Raw genomic sequence first — 26,438 nt, 5'->3', positions numbered from 1 at the left:
TGATATTAAAGGAGTCTTTGGGATGCAATCTCAGGGTTTTTTTGCTCAGGTTAAAATGGGTCAGTAGGGTTAATGATATTAAAGGATGCAATCTCGGGTTTTTTTCATTCTTTCTCCTGCTCCCAGGACCCCATCTTCCTCCCATCTTTCTGCTTTACAAGTTCTCTGCAGATCTCAAATCTCTGCTCTTCAGCTTCTTCTGACACTTCAGTCTTTCTTTTGCAGTAGATTTGTATTCATTTGTCCAATAATGTTCCTCCAAGACAAATTCTTTCCATTAACCAGAGGAAGCAATTAATGGCTGCGTTGAGCATGCTTCAGTTGCCTGAAGTTAGGTGTCTAGTGCCATCTGAGATGGTCTAGCATCTCCCACTTGCTGCTGCAGAGGAGCACAAGTAGATTTTAGATTGTGCCTACCTACCCCAGATGTCCTGGATAATGCTACATCCATTTATCACATACCTACTTTTTGGCAACTGAGTCCTGTGTTTTTATGCCTAATTGGCTGCCTCCTCCTTCACCTTGGGATATGAGAAAAAGAAATGAGAATGTGAAATCATTATGGCCATAAATTTAGACTTTTAAAGCAAAGGAGCTAAGTGTCAGCTGCTGTTGACTTTCAACATATTCTCCTGAGTTTGTTTGCAAATAACCAGCCATGTTCCTTACAAGGCCACAGGCAGCAGGGCTGCCCATAGCATCAACGACATGGCATCCGAAACCAGCCATGACAGCCTTGCCTGAGCCAGTCTTGAAGAGCTGTTTAAATCACAAATCCAGCAAAACAGTTCACCTTTCCAAATCAGTGATAGGAAAATCAAAATCTCTACCTCTAATCATGGAGATGTCAGGTTGTTTGTTGTTTTCACAGAAGGGAAAACTGATATTCTAGACCAAGGATGTGCAGCAGACTAGTCCTTATGGGCACCAGTAAAATGGATCTAATTCCAAATTTGGTGCCAGTATGAGTGGGGCTTTGACCAGAGGGCTTCCAGCATTCCCCATCAACCTAAACAGTCCTCTCATCTTGTTTTTTATGCAATGACACACGGGAAGTTGTCTTTGTGATGAGGTAGTTGGAGAAAACAAGAATGAGCAGTAGAATGTAAGAAGGGCAAGGACCCAGCATGAAGAGAAATGGTTGTGCTGAGCAGTGACCTCTTCCATGGAATAAAGATACAGACAGAGCTTGGCACCAAAGACAGAAGCGGGGGGAAAGAAAACGAGATGATGACATCAAGTTGAGAAGCATTGTCAGTACCAAAGGAGCTCCAGATACCACACAGGAAAGACTGGATAACTTCACAGATTGAAATAGCAGAAATGGGATGAAACCGTAAAATCTTGTATGCATGACTGTGCACTCTGCGCTAATTCCTGCCATAACCAGAAATTGTGTGGATTCACTGAGGTTGCAGAGGACAAAGACCCAGAGGTATTGGTTAATCATGAGATGTCTGGGCTACCAGAGTCATGTCATGTCACGTCAGACTAATGCAATCCTGAGATGCATCAAGAGACATTTCTAGCAAAGATACAGCTGTATTAATGCCATTGTACAGGCAGCTGATGAGGCTTCTTCTGGAACAGCATGTACAATTCCCATCACTGGTGTTCAAAACTGATGAATCCAGATTGAAACAGGAAGGACCACTGATCAGGGAGACGAAGGAACTGCTTTGCAAAAGGAGATTACAAATTCGACTCCTACAGCCTGGGAAAGACAAATGTATATAATGACTGCTTATAAATGTATCAGGGAGCTAAACGTCAAGGTGGGGATAGACCTATTAGCCTGAAGGACAACATTGGCACAAGAATAAACAGGAATGAATTGGCCATAAATTTAAGCCAGTAAGTAGGAAGAAGTGTGCAAGTGACAGGAGAAGTGAGTCTGTAGCTGCCTCTTCTCTGAAACACGGAGGGGAAAAACCTGGTGAGGTTTAAGTTGGAGCTGGAAGGGGAAATGTGGAATCTGCCACGGTAGGGATTTGTTAAAAAACAACAACAACAAAACCAAACCAAACCAAAAAAATAAAACCAACACGGAGGGGAAAAACCTGGTGAGGTTTAAGTTGGAGCTGGAAGGGGAAATGTGGAATCTGCCACGGTGAGTCTGTAGCTGCCTCTTCTCTGAAACACGGAGGGGAAAAACCTGGTGAGGTTTAAGTTGAAGCACAAGAATTTCTGAAAGAGCAAATGTGGAAACTGCCACTGTAGGGATTTGTTAAAAAACAACAACAACAAAACCAAACCAAACCAAAAAAATAAAACCAACAAAACCAGACCAAACAAACAAACAAAAAAAACCCAAACCCAAAACCCAAACAAATGTTGCATGGATATGAAAGGGGATGTCAGCTACAGGGTGCCTTCTAGGAAGAACTCTAGCATCCAGTAAAAGAAAGTCCTCACGGAAATGTATTGTTTCTGTTGCTTACCTGTTCTCCATACGTTGAACCCAAGAACCCCATTTCTCCAGGCATTCTCCAAGTGCATAAGTGTAGTCCCTGCCCCAAAAAACTTAGAAACTAAGGTAGGACTTCTTGTTTGGTTAAAAATGTTTTATGGTGTCTCAGGATACTTTCCAAAGGAGGCCAAACCGGTGAAACAAATTCACAACATGCTTTTAGTGTTCAACTGATATATTAAACTGGATTATAGACTTGTATCATAGGAAATTATACTTGCGCTTTAGTTCCATTAGCCTACTTTAAACATTGGTATTAAAAGCGGATACTTACTTAAATACCAAACTGTGCCTGGGTTATAATCTGTTTCTCTGATATCATAGATCATTTGCAAACCACAAAGCCCCTTTGATCTTGCAGAATGCTCAACTGAACTTAAAAGGAAATTAAATGCAGAGCTCAATTTTTCATTAAATTGTCACCCACTGTTTTAGAGTTATGACTCTTCAGATCTGTTTCTTCTAACAGGTGGACAAACAGAATGTTAATACCATGGTATCTGTGGAGTTATAAAATCTGCACTGAGCAAGAGATTTTCTAATTATTATCGCTTCTTTATTAGCGAGGCTAAAATCTCATTTTTCCAAAAACTCTCAGGACATTCTAACACACGACTGAAAAATCAGAGCTTTAAAAAACTGGGGACAATTCTGTAGCCTCAGATGGTTTAAGGCAATAAAAGCTGAACTGATTTTATAAAATTGGAGCTGCAAAGATCGGGGCTTTTATGCAATTAAAGAAGTCCTCGACGGGTGTTTTGCCTTTATAAAACCAGGTATGTACTCTTTAAGATCTGCAACAGAGTCACAGACTTTGATTAGGAACCTAGAACCGCAGCATTAAATCTTGGAGGTGCTTTTGCCAGGGACATCAGTGGGTGCAGGACCAACCTCCGTGAGAAATCCCCAACTGGCTGTATCTGACTGAGCAGGACAGCAGCAATCATTTGGTACCCTAGAACTGCAGCTCCAGCTCCATCACCCCAAAACACCGGCTGCACAATGCCTGGAAGAGGTTGGAGCAGGGAGCGGGGTGATAGAAGCCATAGGGGTGTGTTGCACGACTCTCTTGCTATCTCATTCTCAGAGAAAAGATCTACTGCAGCTTCATTCAGACAGCCTTTGGTGTCTTTAATCCAAACCGTGGCAGATCACCATTTTAGGCTTGAAAGCCTCCAGGTTTGGCAAAGATTGTGGTCGCAATAGATAGGCTTATCAAGCTACCTATTAAGGTCACAGTCTGATGCTGCAGCTGGAGCAAAGACTGGCTGGAGGGAAAGAAGATTAGGAAACTGCCTGTTGAATGCATCCATTAGAAACCTCCATTCTTTTGGATCAGGGTTAGGGTTGAGTTGTGCTAAGGAGTGAAGCAGAATTAAAAGCTGATGTGGATCTGTGAATTACCTGTGCTTCAAATTCCAGTTTATTCCTACCAGAAAGCTGCCGGTGAAGGGGAATGACTGAATACGTGCTGCAGCTGGAGCAAAGACTGGCTGGAGGGAAAGAAGATTAGGAAACTGCCTGTTGAATGCATCCATTAGAAACCTCCATTCTTTTGGATCAGGGTTAGGGTTGAGTTGTGCTAAGGAGCGAAGCAGAATTAAAAGCTGATGTGGATCTGTGAATTACCTGTGCTCCAAATTCCAGTTTATTCCCACCAGAAAGCTGCCAGTGAAGGGGAATGACTGAATACATCTGAATTGGGCACATTTCTCTGCTTCTCATTTAATTGTTTTGTAGCTGGACTTCGCTTACAACTGGGAACTGGGATTTGAGGTTGTTTTGGTTTGGTTTTTTTTTTTTTTCACTTTTCAATTGCAACAATTTTTTAATTGGAGGAATTTTGGGTGGGTTCTGTCAGGTCCAACAAGTCCTGTTCTTGGAAATCTGTTTTATTTGGCAGGGATTTGTATAAATCTCACTCTGGTTGGAGAAAACTTTCTCTTTTTGAGAAGCTGGCGGAGCGTTTGTTTGTTCGCACAGTCATCCCTCTCTCCCAGGAAATGGGTTCGGATCTAAAACGTCTTCTCCTGTGAACAGCCTGGTTGGCTCACCGGGCTGTTAGGAACAGCGTGCTGGCTGCCTTCACTGCTTTTATACCAGAGCCTTAATTCTCTGACAAGTTGAGAAACGAAGAGCGGAAGATGTTTTGGAACTGTGGAAGGAAAGAAATGGTGAGGGTGTCTGGGCCTAGGTGGGGAGACAGACACCCCTTTTCATCCTGAATTTCAATGAGGCTATGAAAGCACAGCTATTATTTCCCAAAAGACGAGTTTGGAAATACTGGGCAGATGTTTTTATTACAGCAATACAGTCAATGCTAGTACAATAAAAATTAAAGGCAACCATTCCCTCTGAGCCAGGGAGAGAGAAAAGACACTTTTTCCCTGCCCTCTTTCCACAGCCACTGGTGGAAGGAGCAGTGATTCAGGATGCTTTGAAAAGCAATGGATTAAGACAGAAGTGCATGAATTACAATGTCCAAGACCTATTGTAAAGCTCTGTTAGTGAGTATTGCAAAAGATTGCAACTGTGGTCTGTCAGCCCCGGCTTGTTTTATCTGAGCCCTGCAGAAACTAAGGGTTTTAACTGTGTCTAGTGGGAAAAAGCCCAAAGAGTTGCCTTTTCCAGGTGTACATCTTTAAGATGATGCCTGTCCTGAAAAAAATTTCCAAGCCAGAGACTTGTAAGTGCCCTCCCTACACTCTCCACACCTGACTGAGAGCGATTCTACTGACATAGACTTGGTTGATCCTGAGAGCTTTCTCCGTCTGATTGGTTTGGAAATCTTTGCTTAATTGTTAAATTGGTGCATAAAGGAATAGCTCCAAGCTCCTTTCGAGATTTCTATGGCTTGGGTATGGCTCCCATCCACATTCTTCTCCAGCAGTGGTAAAGATGCGGCAAGACTAGGAGAAAGTTGAAGTCTTGCTCATTGACCATCCATTGAGCCTCATCATGCCATGCACATGCTTACAGACAAAAAGAACATCCCTGGTGAGAAGGTAACTAGAGAAAGAGGCTAAAAAAACCCAGATGGGTGCAAACATAGCAGGGAAGCATGAAGCAACAGCACGATAGTTAAAACTAGCTCGAAAACACCTTGGACCTCTTGACCCCTACCACATCCCCACTGTGGTGTTTTATCTAATGTGTGCGAACAAAGAGCAGGGAGGAGAAGCTTTAAAAATGGCACTGCAGTCAAAGAACTTTTTAAAAATTCTTTATGCTTAGCCTCCATTAAGCTTGTAATGTTAATTAGGTCTCCTGGGAAGTAAATGTTCTTCCAGGACAGCCTTTTGCTGGGAGGCAGAGTATGGATTGGAGGGAAGATGATCATTCTTTGGGAACAGAAGGCTCAGAAATCCCCTTTGATAATTGGCAGGTCTGGCTTACTTGCAGATTCCCCATGATAATACCTGTCTATCTGGGTGGGAGAACCAGAATCCAGGAAATCCAATAGTGAGAGTTAAGTTTTCCTTTTTAACTTCAGAAAATGATGGGCCCTTACAAAGCGGCCCTTGGCCTCTAGCAGTTTGTTGTTGTGGGCTCCTTAGGGCTCTGACTATCATCAATGATGTGTTTGATATGTTTAACGCTTAGATTCAAGTAGTTAACTACCAATAATTAGCCCTTAACTGACAATACTCGCCTTTTGAAAGTGAGAGGAGAGACTTAGTGTTTCTGTCTAGGTGCTTCAAAACCTGTGATAGCAGGAAAGGCTCCATCCAAGGGGATGGCCATTTGCATCATGGTGCTTACAGGGTCTTGATCCGTTTAGGCATTTCCAAGGAACAGCTTACTGACAAGTAAAAAAACTTTACCCTGTCTTCCAGGCACAGGAGAGGGAGGCTACCAGTATATTATATGAGTACATCACATAACCTCCAGACAGAATATGTTATTAGGATTTATTAGGGTATAATCCTTTTTTGATTAAAAATTATAAATCAGCTCATGTTTGATGTTAACCCGTAAATGCATAGCACATGTCAAGCAAAGCCTTGTATACGTGGCCCCTGGGCATGCATGGAGGAGCCCACCCTGCTGCTTCCATCGCTGTGCAGAAAATAATGGACCCGATCAAAGGAGTGTGGCCCGCGCTGTGTCGGGGACATGGCTTTCAAGAGGTTAACTCTCAGAGATGGAGCATGCTAAGCTGTTGCGTTTGATTTATTGTCCCTCCTTTCTTCTTGTTTCTCCTTGAAACATAAAAGCTTGCAGCCCACAGACTCTTGACATTTCTTTTAAATGCTCTTGTCATTCAGAAATTGCCACAGTCATCTCCCGTAACTTTGCACTTAGTGTTCCCAGCCTGTTTGGGGTTACTTGCAGAAGTTGAAAAGGAAATACAAATAGATTACAGGGCTCAATCCTGCAAGGTGGAGAGTCTTCTTGCTCTGAACCAATAAAGCACTTAACCATTTACTTATCTTCAAGGGTGGGAGTAGGCTGACAGAACTGTGCTACCACTAACTGAATTATAATCTTGCGAATGAAATTGTGAAGATGTCTGCAAAATAAACAGCCACTCCAGCTACCGAGGGCAGGTGACACTGTGTGGGATTTTTAAAGGATCTTCTTGATTTATGAGCACAATTATGGCTTGCACTGGAAACTGCCACTTAAATGCTTTTCTAAAAATCTGCCTCCCTATGATTTGGGGTTAGGTCCCTGGGCTCCTTTTGCACAGCAGGACTGTTTTTCTGCTCATCCTGACTGTATCACGCAGGTCTCCCTCCCTCTAATGCATGCTAATGAAGGATGGAGAGTCTTTCAATGTGCAAGACAGTTCAAGAGATTTGCAACTTATTATCCCAGACCTAAAACAGCTCCGTGGGAAACTCAGTCTCTGGCCTTTGTAGCCATCTCAGGTTCTGAATAAAAGTTGAGGGTTAAGAATAAAAGTTAAGAAAATCCTGGGCTTTTGGGAAAGCACCTTTATTTACTTCAAGACAATGCAGGAATGTCAGGTGGAGCTTTCATCCATTTATGAGCCATTGAATTAGCAGCACTTTTTTTAGCTCTATTAGCTACATATATGAACAGGTGATAATCACCTTGTAAATGGTGCTACATTCAGTATGAAAACAAGCTTAATACCACCTCAGTATTGCTTTCTGAAAGGCAGCCAGAGTGAAGACTCCTATCAGAACCTTCGTTGCTATCAATCTCCAGCTGATAGCAAAGGTCCTGTGGTTCTGACCTGGGTGGTGCTGTTGATCACAGATAGTGCTGGGGTTTGTTTTCTTACCTGTTGTGAACCTTACCCTCCACCCAACATGCATCTTCAGGGAACATTCTTCATGAGCTAGTCCCTTTATACAACTTTTTTTTTTTCTTTTCTTGATTTATCCTTTCTGGTAGAATTTATTTTTTTGTGACTAATGCTTCCAAAATCCTTTCCTTTCAGCCCTGAGCACTAGGGAACCTGAATACTAGCCAGCTCTTCCAAGGACACGTGGAACTCGTATTTCCTAGCTGAATCCTGACAGTTCACTGGGCAAGAAATCTTTTTTTTTTGTCCCACACATGTTGTAAATTGGAATGAAAATCTTAACTTTTTCAAGTTGCTTGTGGCTGAATGCAGCCGTTGTTTCAATGAAAAGGTCATGCAAGAAAAGTATGACAGGGTGGTGGCAGATGAGGGTTTCAGACCTCCACAGAGGAAGGAAATGGACCCAAGTTTTCAACTTCTTGGGTAAGTGCTTGAAGATGTGGTTACTATGGAAAATAGCCCCTGTTCTTTTCTCTGTACCCTTTCAAACGCAGTGCTGCTGGAGTCCACAGAGCACCTTGCCTTCTGGCTAGGGCATCCTGGATATTTCGGGCAAACAGCAGTGCTTGCGGACACCAGAGTGTGGGTATGGGACGTGGATGGGTTTCATGAAAACCAGGACATCCCCCAGCACAGGGAACTTCAAAGAGTCTCCGAGGAAGCTTTTGCCAGTGAAATGGAGACACTTACAACTTTGCAGGCACCCAAGTGGGATGGCATTACTTTTTTCACAGATCTCTCAGCTCAGCTGAGGTGCCTGTATTCTGTGCAACTGCTGTTTTAAATGTTGCCCTTTGTGATTTGCAAGATGAGGCCTCAGGTGGCTCCAGGAAGCCAAGCTGCACTGAGGAGGCACAGCTTTCTCTCAGTAATCCTGGGTAAGATAGCAGCGACAAGTGACATGAAAGGTGCGTTTTGCATGACGTACATGGAAAAGCCAATTACATGTAATTAATGTTGGTTAAATGCTTTGAAGATGAAAAGCTTTTATATAAGTGTGATTAACATCTATTCTGTCAAAATGATTGTCTTTCTAATGTTTTAAGAAGCTTAATAGCATGCTTCAGCTTTTCAGTGTTTATCTGCAAGATGTGATGACCCCATGTAAAGCATTCACAGGAAAACTATATAAGAAAGGCCTTCAGTGGGAGTTGATGTTGGCCACAAACCAAGAGTAGAGACTGAGACACTGTGGGACAGAGATGATTCACCTGTCAACAGCTCAATCTCTTACAAAGGCTCCTAATCAGCAAACCAGTTGAGCGATGCTGAAGTATTGTGCTGATACAAGGTCTTAAATTATAAGCACTTGCTGCAGGACGGCTTACAGAGCCCATGAAAAGGTAGTCTGTGCGTGCTGGATCCAGTTTTAGAAGGTGCATGGTAAGGCGTACCAGCTTACGCTTAGCAGGAGCCCAGGACCTGGCACAGGATTGAACAGACACCTCCAAATGGGAATTTTGCCACCAATTTCAATGAACGCAAGAAATGACTACATCTTAGCATGCATAAAAATAAGCTGTTATTGACTGAAGGCTTGCAGTCGATTGTCTTGCTCCGACACATTTTGCTTTCCACTGAAAATAAAGTGGATTTCATTGTAAACCATTCACAGGAGATGAGAAACAATAAGGGTCGGACACTGAACAATAGGCGTTCTGAGAAAATAGTGAGTTCATACATTGGCAGTTGTTGTTATTTTCTGAAAATGAGTGAAGATGTTTTAGTATGCTGAAATCACTCAAGACTTTTATGGCAGAAAGAGGCCATGGAGTAAATAAACTGGTGACAGGTATAATGAAAGGCATTCAGTTTATTTGCTTGTTCGGAGTTATTTTATTCAAGGGAGCCCTGTTTTGCCTACCACAGGCAAATCCTCGAGACCGTCTTGAAGAAGTATCTCCCTGGAAAAAAAGAATCGTGCAAGATCATGAAGCAAGTACAGAGCTTCTGGATGACAATCAAATGGGTTACTTAATTATTTTCAAGCAATTCCTAGAAAGCATCAGTTCCCAGAAGAGACATATATGAAAGCTCCACTCTTTATTTGCTGCTGGAGAAAAACAAGGGCTGGAACTCCAGTAGTGAGAGGAACACCATGGGAATTGTTTGTAGTGCTGTTGCCAAGAAAAGTCTCCAGATATCACCTAACATCACGCTATTAAATCAGCTAGATAGAGGTCAGGGAGGTTTGTGGGACTATAGGAATGAGCAGAGATCACGCTCTTCCCCTTCACCAGTTAGAGCCCCAGATGAGTTGATCAACTGGTGGGTTAGGACCAGGTTTTCCCTGTATGGTGGAGGTTGCAAGATAGTTCTGAGGGGTTGCTGGGATCACCTTTATCCCCACTGTTCAGCCAGTCTAGCAAAACCCTTCCCCACAGTGCCCTCCTGGCAGCAGTGGAGAAGCAGGAGCCGGGGCCAGTAGTAGCATCAGTTGTGGCTTTGTTTGCTATCAAGAACTGGGGCAGGGTCACTCTGAGCTGTCATCCTTCAGGAAACCTCTCTTGAGGTTCAACACATCCCTCCAAACTACCAGTGATGTGGCAGTGGGGGGCATTCAGGGCTCACAAGGTGCCACCTCTACCCAGCCGCAACGTCCGTGCTCACCGTGTCTGTCTACACGTGGCCAACCAGGTGAGACAACCCGACCTTCACTTGGACCTTCTAACACACACAGAGGATGGACGAGGTCCTCAGGGCCTATCTCTGTCAGTTCACATGTATTAATACTTTAGCTGCTTTGCTTTCGCTGGGATTTTACCTCAGGTTAATCACTCTGTATTTGCTAATGACACGTAGGAACATGCATTTTTCCCCCCTGGTGAAGAGGAGCTGGATCCAGCGAAGCCCCCACCTTTAGTGCAGTTTGCTAGAGTGTCGGCAGCTTCGTCTTTTGAAAATGCAATTGGTAAAAACGTCCAACCCGTTTTCCACGAGGCTGTGGCCACGGGTGGGGATTCACAGGCTCTCCCACCAGGCACCAAGGTGTGCTGCTGGAAACTGGGCATCTCTCAGGCTGTACCCCCTCCCTGGCATTTACCCTGCATCAGGTTTTCAAGTCCACACCACCTTTCATAAACACTAAATGCCCTGAAAAAGAGTTTTAGAGGAGAGAGCTGCAAGGCAACCAACCTTTCCCTCCAAGGGAGGCGTATGATAACTTCAAGCTTTTGTTCCTGTGACCTGCCCTTGCAGGACTGAAAAGAGCTTTGAGCACACACCCAGGAGAGCAGGAAATCTCTCCTACGGATCACTTGTAAAAGGCCTGGTTTGAAAAACACGCCGCAGAAAGAATGAAGCCTGACTGCAAAGGAGAGTGGGGTTTTTTTTTTTTTTTGGTTGGTTTTTTTTTTTTTTTTTGCCCGTGAATAGGATTTCAAACTAGCAGCCAAAGTGAATCATTATACATCCTTGCCATATGCCACTTTCAATCAATAAGGCCTTATGCTCTGCTAACAATCATCCTAAACTACACCTATTAACAAGAATGCACATTTTCATAGTAATATTCCACGCACGTCAGGGCGCACAGACTGCAAACAGTCGAGAGCCATCACAGCCGAAGGGAGACGGAGCTCCTGAGACAACGGGCTGAGTGTGTGGACGTACACCACGCTGTAGGGGCTGCCGCTCTTACACGTGTAGGCTGGTTTTTGCTTTTAATGGCATACGCTCCTACAGACTGACGTGGGGTTTTTTTTCTCTCTTGCAAGTGTACACTTTCCTGATGACCCAGCCAGTTTCTCTCCTGGTCACCCCAGACTTTCTCAGAAGTGGCTGATGCTCTGAGGAGGAAGCGCAGGAAGAGTCAGAGGAGGGATGAGATACGGCTTCAGAGGGACCCCTTCAGTCTGGAGGGAGAGGGAAGACAGCAAAACTAAATCACCAGTGTGATTCGTTCAGATATGAATTAATCTCTGTGAAGATATGGAAACCTGCTATAAAAGGGACACAAGATTTGATGGACGTGATGCAGGAGAAGGAGACTTTATTTCCTCCTTTGTTTCCTACTAATGACGGGGCACCTCGGTTTGCCACCCACTCTTCCTTTTGTCTACTTACATTGCAAACTCCTCCTGACGGGTGTCGCTTCTCCAAAAATACTGTGCTTACTGCAGAAGTTATTGACTGAAATGCCACAGTCTGAGCTGCTCAGAGAAGCCAAGTCTTACACTATGGGCATGAAGCGCTTGGTAGATTCACCCGACTAAAGCAGAAATCTGCACTTGAGCTACTCACCTGTGGCTCCCTTGCTAGTCAATGGAGAGCCAGTCAATACAGTCGATGGAGTCTACGGTGATTCATCTCTTCCTAAAGTAGACGGTTAAAACAGAGCAGATGAATTGCATAATAAAAACACTTATTTCTTCTTGCTGCCCGGAAAGCCCCGAGTGACAGCTCGCATTTAGAAACCTACTCTGTAAATACCTGAAATGAGGTGAATCTAATCCCATCACCCCCCTCATGGCTTCCCCCTGTCCTGCTGCTCCCTGTGCATCTCAGGCATCTGCTGGTGCAGCTCGCCCTGTACCCTGCAGTGCAAAGAGGGTTATGGTTGGGTTGAGGAATGTCAGAGCAGGGTGGCAGTCCCACCTTCAGGTAGCTGAAATGTCCCATCCCTGACAAACAGCCCATAGCCCCAGGCCCTCCCGTGTGGCCCCAGTCCCAGACATGACTCCAAATCCTGTACGTGAGCTGCGCCTCCGGATTGCATCAGCCCTGGGGGTCTGGTGGTGCAGGAGCTCAAGATAGACTATACAAAGTTCTTCTGTCTATGGATCCCGGATTAGTAGAGCATGTACAGTATGGCACGTCCCAGTACGACAGCCTTCAGAAGCTACCACATGAAAAACCCTTCTATCTTTCTCTCAAAGGGTGATTTTAATCTCTGCTTATTTCTGTGTTTTATAACTAAAGGCTGTTGCTGCTATCCTTGTGTAGACACTTGCACGTGGTCTATGTGATACTCTTCATGAGTAATCCTTGTGTGTTTTGCAAGGTTCAACATCAAAATTCTTTGCTAATCAAAAAGCGTCGCTGCTTGGATGTTTCTGTGCTGCAAAATAACCCCCAGTCAATCAAACCCCTTCCAAACAACCCCTGCCCATGCTTCTTGCTTCGCAACCTCGTTTCCTGTGGGTGAAAGTGGGAAAGGAGGAGGTGCTTACTTTTGAGCAAAAAGCTGTGCAACTCTGGGTGTCAGTAATACCACCAAAATATAGCTGAGGTGCTGCAGTGCCCGTTTGCTGGCTCTCTGTGCAAGCACATATCCGTAATTGCACCATTTCTTGCAAAGATTTCACTTAGTTTCTTCCTCTCTGGCACAGTGTGCCCTCATTGAATCTTGAAGTCCCTATTCCTCAGACAATTCCTCTGGCCTTTGATGAAGATTTGTAATCCTGGAAGGGCTGTGCAAAATTTATATTACTAATTTTTCATATTTGGAGATATTAATGATGTACAAGTTACTGGATTCAGTACAAGATAACTGGCCAAATTGCTGTAGTCTATTTTATATGTGAAGTAAATATGAGTGATCAAAGGATAACTTCTGGCTTGAAAAGGCATTAATACTTCCAAAATCAGCTGAGGTAATTAAACTGCATGTATTTGTTTAAATACTTAGCGTAGCTGTTGACCCTATGGCATCCTCTCGGTTCTTTTTAACATCCATAGACATTTGGACTTGGGTGAGATCTTTAGGAATAAGGGCATTACAGCTGGGCGGAAAATAAGTCTTCCCATCACAAGAATATTCAAGATCATGAAATAAACACCTTTTATTCCAAACTGGGATGAAGGCTCAAAATCACAGCCCCAGAATCCAGTCCCGGCAATGACAAAACCACACACAGTCCCGTCTAGTTTCACATCTGGAAAAGATAGTCAAACACCTCCTAACATTTTTGGCCGTCGTTTCTGGCTGGTGGAAGATGCACCTGCTCCCAAAGCAGCCCTGCATCCCTGGGGATCCCCTGAAGGCACACGATGTGGGGACAGGTGCTCCCTTAGAGCAGATACTTAGGGATAAAGTCAAAAGATGGCCGTAGCTGGGTCTGAGCAGCCAACGTGGTGGATATTTCACACGGAAAGGTTCCTTTTAAATTACTTTAAAGTGGCTAGTTCCAAGGCAGGTTTGCATCTGCTCCTGACAATTCACCCCTATGGGGTCCCCAGGCACAACGTATTGTGTGGTTTGGGCCACAGAGCTGCTTTCTTACATGTGTCCTCTGTGTCCTCCTTCCTAAAGAAAGGATGGCAACTATGAAGGAACTATTTTGTTCCTCGTACCATACCCACAAACACAATCTCATGCTCTTGGCCTGTCGTTTCAGACACAGCCAGTGGGACCGGCTCTGCATGGACATGTTGAGCTGAGTTTAGAGCAAACTCAACCCTCTGTGCTGCAGCTAATTAGAAGGTGCATCCAGTGGGTGAGATGCTGGAGAAGAGCTTTAGCCACGGCAAACTGTGATCTCCAGCCAGATTCAAATCCACACTCCCCCCAGCAACTGCAGAAGTGTGTTTTCTACCCTGCACAGATCACATTTATTAATATTTGTGTGTCTTCAGTTTTTTTCATCCTTCATTTCCCTTTACATAGTTTTATTTTTCCCAGTCAATAAGAATGATTTTATTCTTCTTAATTAGATTTTTTTTTTAGGTTTCCCATAGTAATTAATGCACTTTTCTTCAGCAGTATAACCTATTACAGTAGTTAAAATATTAAATCATGGCTGCTGTCAGATATAAGGGACCAAGAAACATAGGTTTTTCAATAGCCACTTTGTCTTCATATTTTGAATTAGTTTGCAGCCTGCTTTTCATTTTTGGGTAAGTAACAAGATCCGTTGATTTGAATGAAGAACAACATTAAAATAAATTGCATTGTACTTTTAATTACATAGCCTTAATTTTTTTTTGTGACACTCCAGGCTCTCCTATAATGTTGTTTAATGTTTATGTCTCTTTATTGATTTGATGATTTAAATACAAAACTGTTGCTTAATTTGCAAATTCCTACATTCAGTATTGGGGTACTGTGCTCATTAAGGAATCAGGGGAATTCTGTTTTTTCTCCATGTCTTTCACGTGCAACCAGGCATGTATGTTCCATATTTCTTTTTCTTAGGCAACAAATGCCAGCTACAGAGATGCTTTTCTTCTCTACCGCTGAGACCATGATGATCCCTACGCTCGACATTTCGAACCAGGGGGCTTGGTGTGAAATGGGCTTCTGCTTCAGGGAGACCACTTTTTGGGGACTCCTTGAAGGTGGCAAAATATAGCGGTGGGTAGGGCAAGAGCCACCACTGGACACACTAGTGTTGGTGGGCTCTTTCTTCACCTGGGAAGCCAAACAACCTCACAGGTGTGATTTGAGCTCCCTGCAGAGGACATGGTGGAAGTAGGTCCTGAAAAAGTCCACAGAAACCATAGGATGAGGCCAGTCAGATCTCCTTTGGTTTATGGTGAGGATGATGTCCTTACCATCCTCCAGATGCCATTCAGAATTAGCTATGAGAATGCAACCAACCAGCAGTAAACCTTCAAAACTTCCTTCCTTCCTTCCTTCCTCTATCAAAACCAACACCTCTAACTTACCTCTTCCACTCACCTCAGCTCTCTCTCGAGGAGCCATGGACATTGCCCCATCTTACCACAGGCAGTGTTAGTCACTCAGCTAAATCCCATCTTTTTGGATTGGTTTTGAGGTGTTTATCTTCTCATTTTAGAGCTCCAGGCATATTTCAGAGTTTCTAGAAGTTAAGCATAATTAAACTTTTCTTTCAAAAATTCATCACCATAAAACTGTTTTCCCCCCCTCTTCATTAATGATTTACTTTCTGTGGAATAAATGCACCAACTGAGGACAGAATCATTATTAAAATCTCAGTTAACAACACAATATTACTTTGGTCCTTTCATTTCCTCCACTATTATAAAATTCAAGATTCATTTCATCTATTAATATTAGCAATCTATTTTTTTTTAATTTTGACCAGGCACAAATTAAAGGGGGAATGATATTATGGAAGCGGCACTAGAACTTACTTTTTTTTTTTGTAAAATCTATTTTTTCCTTTCCATCAGTTCTTTCTTTGCATCTAATATTGGCTTCTTTTGCACTGATATTCCCAGTGACTTCATTTGATACCTGGCATTACTCCCATGGAAGTCAAGTGGAAAAGGCCAACAGACTTCCTTGGAAGGCGATTAAAATCAAGAGTCGTTAAAGAGCTGAAGGCTGGCACACAGGTTTGGGAGCAAGGGAGCTGCTGGGTTCTGGTCCTGGCCTTGCCACAAAATTGCTCTGTGACCCTTCACAAGTCATTTCATTTCTCTGTACTGCAGTTTCCACGTGTTTAAAATAGGAACAAGAGTGTTTGCTGCGCATTGTTCGAGTCTCCTAGCAAATAAAATGTCATCTATAAGAGCTAACTGAGCAGGAAGGCACAGATCCTTCTCTCAAGAATCTGTGTCCCAGAGTAGTGAGGACAGGAGCAGAACAGAGATGCACTCTATTTTTCTGACAGCTCACAAATCACTCCTCTTCCCTTTATAGCAGATCATTGTCGGGGGCTTCTAATGAAATTTCCTTTGTGCCTCTCCAACACCAAACATAACCAAGATTTCTTTGCAATATTTCACACAGAAAAGCCACACTCATGTGCAGTGTTTCCTTGTCAAAGGCTGGATTTTTAATGCTCTGGAATAATCAGCATCTATAGTTATGGCACATTTATTTCTTAGCTTGTTCCTGCACCCCTACAGCCCTAGGAGCTGCAGACCAGCTAAACATGCAGGGGATTGCTCTTGCAATCTCCTTGATTGCAAACAGGGGATTGCTATTGTGGCAGGTCTTCCCAAACGCTGAATTCCAATGATTTCAGTGGCAACCGGAGGAAATAGGAAAAGAAAGTTGGATAAAGCCTTCTGAGAGTCCCCCGTTACGATCCGCAATACCTCAGCCACCCCTGCAAGATCTCTGATGTCTTCCTGCAGTGACAATTCCCCAACAGCCTGTGGGAATATCCCTGTGCTGAACCATCCATAACACCAGGGAGTTTTTCCTGCTCTTTTAATTACGTCTTTCTGGCTGGAGCTGAAGCCCATTGCTCACCCTGCTTGCAGAAGGTACGAGGACACATCGTGCCTCTCCTCTTTTGCATCAGCCTCGCACGTATTCGGCAGCTTGTTTTGTCCCAGCTTGGTCCCCTCTTCAGACCACACACCTCTCTCTCTCTAAGCCTTTCCTCAAAGGCAGGTTTTCTACACCTCCAATCACTCCCTTTTGCACCTCTTTGGGCTTTTCCCAGCTGAGCCGTATCTTTCCCGAGGTGTGGAAATTGTTCTTGAGCCAAGACCCTGCCGCTGCCAAGCTGAATGGAAAGATTGTCCCGTGCCTTCCGTGGGGTGTCCCTCCGAACAGGCGTCCCGGCTCGACAGCCGGATTTTCGCCGCGCTGGATTTCTGCCGTGCTCCCAAGCATCACAGCCCTGGATCTTTTTCCTCACGGCAGCAGCCTGGCCAATTGCTCCTCATCATGTATTTGAGAAATTGATTTTAACTCCCCTGCCAGGGAGTGCAACATTTTAATTACTTCTGTGGATAAAGCCCGTTGCTCCCATTCTGATCAGGACTTAAGAGATAAGTCAAGCAAAGCCTATCAGAGATCCTGCAAAAGCTTGAGCTGGAACTCAGGCTACCGGAATACCCCCAACCAGTGCCTCTGCCATATGTCCTTCACCATTCTCATCCTTGTCCCACGCCATCCTTGTTTTTTAAAAAAAATCTTTCTTCTCCCTCCATTATTACTGAATTCTTTTCAAATCTGGTATTGGTAGTCACTTGCGATGAGTTAAACTATGGTAGGTGAATAATTAAGAGTCTGCGCGCTCTCCCACAGCATGGATAGGCCACAAAAAATGGGAAACAGATTGGGTGCTTGCTGGATTATTGATAATTTCCCTGCTGCCAGCTCCTGCTTCTCAACACAAATGAGTGGCATTTGGTGGCAAAAATAAAGGACGAGATCAGTGAGCAAGAGAAGGTTGGGTGGATACAGAGCCAGGAAAGTCAAGACATGAAGTGCAGTCTTCCTGCCAAAGGATCTAATCCTAATTTAGAGGACACAAAGACACCTACAAATAGATAAAAACTTGAGGCTGGCTACAAAAATATTTCTGTCTCATTCTTCTGAAATCCATGGAGAGGCACTGACTGTGCCAGGAACCCACAATACCCTGGCATCACAGCCTGCAGGGCTGGCTGCTCTCACTTGTGAATACATTTATCACTGATAAGATGCCAAAATGTCCAAGAGATGAACACCAGGGAGCTCTGGGAAGGAAAGCAGGTTGTTCTCACAGGCATGACTGAGTGTAGCAGGACTTTACCTGCATCTGTATTGACGATGTGTCACTCCTGCCTCTCTACAAAATTGATGGACCACTGGTTGGATTCTTAACAGAATAGTTTTTATACTTTGTATTTTTTATGACATGTGGTTTGTCCTACACTATGAAGATAAGCAAACTGTCTGAGAAAGGGCATTAGGGCAGCTGGGCAAGAAGCAGAAGGGTAAAGAGGTAAGACCAAAGTGGAAGCCCATGAAGCCCAGAAATTGCTTGAACAAGCCCAGAAGGGACTGTATCCCAAAGACCTGCAGTGTAACTGAAAGGGCTGAAAAGAGAGAAGTCCCCCAGAGCTGAGGAACGCATGCCAGAGATGGTGGAGTCTAGAACTACATCAACCATGGTGGCTACGGTGCATGTCATGAGGCCCAAGGGTCTATTACAATAGGACAAGGGGTAATGGTTTTAAAGTAAAAAAGGGTAGATTCAGCCTACATGTAAGGAAAAGTTTTTTTTATGATGAGGGTGGTGAAACACTGCACTGGCACAGGTTGCCCAGAGAGGTTTCCATCTCTGGAAACATTGAAGGTCAGGTTGGATGGGGCTCAGAGCAACCTGATCTAGTCAAAGATGTAGCTGCTTATTGCAGGGGGGTTGGACTAGGTGGCCTTTAAAGGTCCCTCCCAACCCAAACTACTCTAGGATTCTATGATTCAGGTCGAATAAACACTGCCAAAGGAAGGAGGATGGACTGGATGACACCTGGAGATCCCTTCCAACATTAGCTCCCCACTTGTACATTGCCAGCTACCAGCGCGTGGGATGAGTTTCCTCCAGGCAATTTGTACCAGCATTTCCCCACGGTGAGCAGCAGAGACAAACACTTTGTGGTGTAAAAACAAACTCTGGTCCAATAAAGACAAAAAAGAAAACTACCTTGCTAGGGATGCCCAGTTCGTTACTCAATACCATGTAACAAAATAATGTTGTGCTTTAAAGCTTAGTGCATCTGCCCTGCTCTATTTATGCTGTGGTCTGGAGTGTTTATCACCTCCTGCTAATGGCAGTAGAGTATTTGCCACAAAAACTTAATTATTTGCTTTCTTTGAAAGGGTATTTTTCCTGATTAAAGCCTTCCTGAGAGCAATGCAGGAAGCACTCAGCCCCACCGGGCATTCTTATACCCTAACCACTGAAATCTGGGACAAAGGCCAATAATCTGGGACAAACTCTAAAAATACACCAAACACTCCAGGACGTATTTTACTGGTCCTTCCATACGTGCCTTGAGTGTGTTAGAAGGCAGAAGGCCGCAGGTAAGAGCAGTGAAAGCAAACCCTCCAGCGCGGTCCAGCTGGCTGCAGGAGGGATGCAGATGCTTTTCTTAAGAAGGCAGAGCCATTTCAAAGAGAGACACGGCACCTCCATGTGAACCTTCCCCTTGTTAAAGCTCAATCATGACCAGTTTAAAACCCCTCCGAGTCTAGCTTTTTAAAATAAAAAAATTGGAATTTGAAAGATGTTCTTCTGCCAAATAAACACCTGAGGAGGGAAGAAGGCGAGGGGAGCTGGAGAGATGACAGGCCTTGGCTCTAGGCTGCTGTAGCCACCAGATGCACTTTCAAACACCTGCATTGCATTTGCAGGTAAAACATCAACAGCTGAAGACAACGTGGGTAAATACCTACTGTCTTCTTTTAGAGGATGGTAACTTAAACGGACAGGGTTAGGGAACAGTCTAAGGGCAGTGCCTGAACATGCTGTTCTCACTCTGCACATTTAAGGGCTGTTGTATTCCCAGGCTCTTTTTCAGGTGTTGCAAAAGCCCACGGGATCTGCTGGCAGCCACCCAACAGAGCGCAGCAGAGAGGGCTGGTCCAAGCACAGAGGAGGTTTGACACCGTGCCCTTCACCTGCCACCCCCATCTGGTGCCAACGCCGGCTCTTGCACAAAGCAAAGTGGGATGACCAGGGTGACTCTGCAGCTCTTGAGCCCCCAGCTCACAGCACTGCCCCCTGATTAGCTTTAGTCCAAGAGTGGGACAATTTTCTTCTGCCCTTCTGCTTGTCCATCTTGCATAGAGACTTTGCAGATAGCATAGAGTCATAGAATGATCAGAGTTGGAAGGGACCTTTGGAGACCATCTAGTCCAACCCCCCTGACAAAGCAGGGTCACCCAGAGCAGGTTGGACAGGAATGCATCCAGGTGCGTTTTGAATATCTCCAGAGAAGGAGACTCCACAACCTCTCTGGACGGCATGTTCTAGTGCTCTGCCACCCTCAAAGTAAAGAAGTTTTTCCTCCTGTTGAGATGGAATTTCCTGTGCTCCAGTTTGTGCCCGTGGCCCCTTGTCCTGTCACCGGGTACCACTAAAAAAAGTTTGTCCCTATCCTCTGTAAAGCTGCCCTTTAGATACTGATAAGCATTGATGAAGTCCCCTCTCAGTCTTCTCTTCTCCGACTAAACAGACCGAGGTCTCTCAGCCTTTTCTCATAAGAGAGGTGCTCCATTCCCTTGATCATCTTCTGAGCCTTTGCTGGACTCTTTCCAGCAGTTCCCTGTCCTTTTTGAACTGGGGGACTCAGAACTGGCCACAGTACTCCAGCTGTGGCCTCACCAGGGCAGGGTAGAAGGGGAGAATGACCTCCCTCGACCTACTGGCCATGGTCTTTTTAATGTACCCCAGGAGACCACTGGCCTTCTTGGCCACGAGGGCACATTGCTGGCTCACGGTCACCTTGTTGTCCACCAGGACTCTCAGGTCCCTCTCTGCTTTCCCTAACCTGTAAGCAGTGCATGGGATTACTGGTCCCAGTCCCTAGATCCCTAGTCCCTAGATCCCTAGGACTCTGCACTTGCCTTTGTTGAACTATGCACGCCAAACAATCTGATGATGGGACTTGCCTTTATTTACCTTCAGCTTTTAATGGAAGGAGGACAGGGTGCTTTATGGGCACAGAGCAAGAGATTAATAGATTCCCATTACTGGAGGCTGTCACAGTTACAGGGTTGTCACCAAGAAGCGATTCCGGTGTTGCAACCACCAATTTGGGAGCCCATCTTCCTGACAGGCATCCAGGCAGCCTTAAACATTTCAAGCAGATGGGATTTTGCTGCTGTGGCAGCTGGTAATCTGTTTGAATGGTTAAAGTACCATCAGCTGGTAGAAACATCTTCCTTCCACCAAATTTAAGATGCATTGACTTCAACTCGTTGCAACGAGCACTCTTGGAAGTTAGAGAGACACTTTTTTTTTTTTGAGATAAGCACCATCAATAGTGAAACGACTGTATTTGTGTTTTACAGGGACACTGAGGAGGAGAGCTTGAAAGCAGGACATTAAAATGAATGTCTACAGCCCACTTACTCTGCTTTTCCCAACTCCTGGTCACTGGCTTTTGCAACAAACGGAGCTTTTGTACTGGAGATTCAGGGAAATCCCTCTGCGAGCAGAGAGAGCAGCCCAGCTTGGTGTTTCGGGGGAATTTGAATGGTGGTTTCTCATCACTAAAAAGCAGAGAAGTGCTCAAGGGCATAAGACAAAGCCGGCAGCCACAGGAACCTTAAGTACAGTGAATCTCAATGAAGAAAATACCTGAAAGGAACCTCAAGCATTAGGCAGACCTTTGACGCTATGTCCTGGGTTAAAAAAAGATAGAAAATGCAGTCCTTTACCAATTAAGCATATACCGTCATTGCAGAATTAGTCATATGATGGCCATAATCCTCCTTGTCTGAGCACAGAAGTCTCCAACTCCAGCGTGGGTGTGCTTTGGTTCATGGCGAGCTGGCAGGACTTGGGGGTATGGATTAGAGCCTGGATTCTCCCTTTTTTATTTTTTGAGGTGGGGTAAGGTAACACGCTAACGGTACAGCTTGCCATCCAGCACGGACCATCCTCTGGAGCCTTCTTGCAATTAAATTCCCCACCCAATAGTCCTGACAAGTTCTCCCGGATTTAAAGGGAAATAATTATACGACAACTCTGCTGGTTACAGCGGTAAAAATAATGAGCTATGCCCCAGAAGTCCTAAGAAAATCCACAGACGAGTAAAGCGATGCTGAAGATCCAACCTGAACAAAGCTTTGGCACGTGGCTCTGGCACTGGGCGACACGTGCCAGCTGCTGGTATTTACACTTTAATCAAAATACAACCAAAAAGAAGGGAAAAGTTCAAATTCTGGAGGATGGCAAAACTGCTGGTTTACGGGCATCTCAGTAATGGATCCCTTTGCTCGGTATATTCCCCCCCGTCTGTCAACAACTGATGCTTTGCTTTTCAGTCTGAAGCTAAGAAAAGCTACCAAAAAATACCTTCGTAGAGTTTAGGGTCCATTCTGTCTGCCCCATCACTCGCTATTTTTACCGGCCGCGCTGAAGCCAGACCGCAAAGGGCAAATTTGTCAACGTGGGTGGGCTTTTTTAGTGCAAAAAACCCGAGGGCTCGCAGAGACAGTAGCAAAGACCATCTGCATCCAACGTCTGGAAGTTCAGGCTCTAATTTAAAGCCGCTTCAAATATAGAAATTCCAGCAAAGTTAATTGTAGCTGCGTTACGGAGAGGTGACAGCAGCGAGTCCTTAGAAAGCTGGGGAAGGTTTAAATCTGCCTGGGCTGGGTTCCCTTTAGAGTCAGGGAAAGCCACTGGGAGCAGAGTCAGGCTAATACTGGGTATAAATCCTACTGGGAAATCCTGCAGGTGAGACACCACCGCGCAGCAAGGGGATTTCTTGAAAACGAGGATAAAGTTCTTTAGCAAAACCACCGTGTTCTCCACATGTTAAGACCCGTGCAGCACCGCCCTGCTGTATTATTAATTGGTCTGTGCTTTTTAAAGCTTCCTAATTCTGCTCACAGCCGAGAACTTCGCTTACCGTTATATTAAGAAACCGCTTCATCGTGTGGGTTGCTTATTAGTGGGAAGCGCTTAATTACAATAAAACGCGTAGTTAAAGTGACAATTTATTTACTCAAGGTTATGAATATAAATTGTGGTGGTTTTTTTTTTATTTTATTCTTACCCAGGCATTTTGAAAAGGGAAGGTTAGAGGCTGGGATGCCAGGGGTTTCTTTAGGACGAGTGGTTTCCTAGGGGCAGCTTTAGGAACTGATGTGGGAACTGCAGCTGGGGAACCAGTTTGCTGTGGTGGGGCCACAGCTCACACGCTTCTCACCTGTTGCAAGCGATGCAAGTTTTGCCCAAAAAGACAGGAAACGGGTCCCTTTAACTGCACCAGAGCTCTGTAACCTGCAACGAGCCGACGCCGTGCTGAAAAATAAATCCCCGTTAGTGAATACTTGAAGAGATAAAGGAAACATTGGGTCCCCTTCCCCCCAGTATTTTCCATGTTTTATAACACCTCTCTCGGTATAAATTTCCATTCACTGAAGAAATTACATTTCACGAGAGCTACAATAGGATTTGAAGATAAATGACACGCGAGCACTGCAGTTTCGTACAGGCTTAAGCGATCCAAGTGTCTTTATCACGTGCGGGGTATCAAAATACATGAATTTGACTTGTTACAACAGTCACACGAGAAAGATTGAGTGTCATATGAGGCTGCAAAGCATAAAACCATCTCAGCTAAAATTTATTTTCGCGCGGGAGGGTTTTTTTTAACAGCTGAGTATAATTGTTTAAAAATGGCCTGAGCTGTGCAGCCCTAATGATAACTGGAAACAGGAAAAAAACAAAAAAAGCTCTTGAAAACCCCGCTTGTAAGGGCACTTCGTGCAAGCACCACCCGCTCGTAACACTTGCTACCTTCCTTCATTGCTATTTCCAAAATTCTTGGAGGCTGACGAAGTTTTTAAGTGTCATCTTGCTGGGGCTGTAACACTATCTCCAGACAATACTCACTCCCGGGGCTTTTATGTTGCAAGCAGGGAAAACATTTTAGCTTTCCAGGAGGGGGAAAACATCTCCCCGTGAAACAATGTAAGCGAGACGGACGGCGATTTAATAAATGAATATTTAGGGTATCGTTTATCCCTGGGCAAAAATCACCCCCACCCCGGGGGGGGGGGTGGTTCTCTGAAGGCATCGCCGGTGCCACGCAGCAGCACGATGTCCAAGTGCAGAAGGCCACCCTACATCCGTCTTGTTGGGTGGCTTTAGGACAATGTCCCATCCCCAGAGCCCCGGGCCTGTTTCCTCAAAAGCCATGACTGGAGAAGAGAAGCCTGGAGAAGAGAAGGCTCTGGGGAGACCTCGTAGCAGCCTTCCAATATCTGCAGGGAGCTACAGGAGAGCTGGAGAGGGACTCTTTGTCAGGGAGTGGGGGGACAGGATGAGGGGTAACGGTTTTAAATTGGAAGAGAGGAGATTTAGATCAGATATTAGGAAGAAATTCTTTCCTGTGAGGGTGGTGAGACACTGGAACAGGTTGCCCAGAGAAGCTGTGGCTGCCCCATCCCTGGAGGGGTTCAAGGCCAGGCTGGATGGGGCTTTGAGCAACCTGGTCTGGTGGGAGGTGTCCCTGCACATGGCAGGGGGTTAGAACTTGATGATCTTTAAGGTCTCTACCAACTCTAACCATTCTATGATTCTATGACAGACGCCTGATGAACGTGCTCCCAGGTCTCTACTCGTAAAGCACAAATTCAGGTACCATGAAACGGGGCTTTTCATAGTGTGGTGATTAAAAATAGGAGCCAGGGAGCATTTCAGCCTCAGCAGGGACACAGCCCGAGCCTGCGCTGCCTGCTCCTGAGGGCTACTATTTTCTTGGTATGAACTAAATATCTCATTTTAGCTAATCGAGGGGATGCCGGTGGAGTGAGACACCGGGTCATAGTTTATCGCCCCACACGTTTCTCCACACTTCAGTCGCTCGGGGGCTGTTTAAGAACTTACTCCTTGAATGAAACGCGCAGAAATACTGACCCGTTATTAGCTCTCGAATGAAATAAGCAGCCGTATAGGAAATATTGACCCGCTACTTGTCTCTTCTCTTGAGGGTCCAAATGCAGCCTGAGCTGCTGCAACCCACGGCCAGGACATTTACTTCTCCTTTGACCACTGCCTTGCTGTCCCTTCTCCACCCTGTGTGGTCTTCAAGGTCAGGCTGGATGGGGCTTGGAGCAACATGGTCCAGTGGGAGGTGTCCCTGCCCATGGCAGGGGGTTGGAACTGGATGATCTTTAAGGTCCCTTCCAACCCAAACCATTCTATGATTCTCAGTGATTTGCCCCACAAGCGTCGAGTGACAAAATCAGTCCTCGATGCCTCCAGATTAAAAACCCAAACTTGGTTTGGGAGTGCTTGTTTCTGAATAAATGGGGATCCTCCCCGATCCATCCCTTTGACAGGGGGTATGTTCTGTTCATGGTTTGTCTAGCTGGGTGACATGACCCACCTCACTTTCTCCGTGCCACAGACCTGCCCAGCACTGTTTTTTGCTGCTTTTTGCTCCGAAAATTATTTTCTTGAGCATGTTTTTGCAGCTTTGCCAATTGCACTGCCCGTGGGTGCACACATCAGCTGTTAACTTTGCCCCAAGAGTATCATTTTTAAAGTCACAACCACTATGCTCCTGCTCTCTTTACTTATAGTAAACATATGAATGAGGTATGATACCATGAATGATGCTATTAATCAGTTTATTGCAACTCCACCTAGGAATCCCATTCACAGTTCAGCCCTTATTGCGCAAGTGTTATATACATATAAAAACATCTCCAGCTTCAAAGAGGTTACAAGCCCTTACAAAAGCCTCCTGAAGTTTTCTGTGAGCTTCTTACTGTTAAAAAAAAATATATATGTATTTCTTCTTGGAACAAAACGCTTCTCCAACTTGGAAAAGAATGATTGATATTGACTCTTATCTCCCTCCCGAGTAAAAAGCGAACGGTTTGAGAAATATTTGCAGCTTTACTCCCCGTGGGACAAATGTGAGGATTCGGGACCGTGCATGGGAGCTGTGCCGGCACGCAGCATCCGTGCCACGGCCCTTCATCCCGATGAATCCGGGGACCCGGCAGAGCCAAAGTCTTGGGAACGACCCAACTTGAGCATCTTCCCTTCTTCTTCCTTCCCCTTAAGATTCCTTCGCTGCTCCCTAATGCCGTATTATTTAGTTATAATTAAAATAAATTGCAGAGAGAGTTCAATTCCTGTAACCCTGGCAATAGAGAAAACCTTATTAACCCTGAAATGGCCTGAAAATTGATGCTGCTGAAGTGCCCCTTCAACCCTGGACACTATCCCTGCAAGATTTTGGGGACAAGGGACTTTTTTGGGTGCGGGGGGGACACCAGCAGGGAAACCACATTCCACCAGCCTGGAAGAGGAAGAATGGGGTTTGGAAGAATGGGGTTTTTTG

The 26,438-nt window shown here is 44.9% G+C and overlaps 1 long non-coding RNA gene across 2 annotated transcripts; it reads right to left on the bottom strand.

Annotated features, from left to right (window-relative positions):
- Positions 1–6,490: 6,490 nt before the first annotated feature.
- Positions 6,491–23,793, bottom strand: LOC106889776. Of its 2 annotated transcripts, XR_001412392.1 has the most exons (5): positions 23,286–23,793; positions 21,479–21,618; positions 15,370–15,511; positions 11,991–12,062; positions 6,491–11,602 (listed from the first exon to the last, which is right to left on the bottom strand). It is a non-coding gene; the product is annotated as an uncharacterized LOC106889776 (long non-coding RNA). The 2 variants fall into 2 exon arrangements; XR_001412391.1 differs by lacking the exon at positions 21,479–21,618.
- Between the last annotated feature and the right edge of the window lie 2,645 nt (positions 23,794–26,438).

This window comes from Calidris pugnax, unplaced genomic scaffold (assembly GCF_001431845.1).
Source record: "Calidris pugnax isolate Ruff unplaced genomic scaffold, ASM143184v1 scaffold54, whole genome shotgun sequence".
NCBI classification, from domain to species: Eukaryota; Metazoa; Chordata; class Aves; order Charadriiformes; family Scolopacidae; genus Calidris; species Calidris pugnax.
This window is presented reverse-complemented; position numbering and strand designations above follow the sequence as displayed.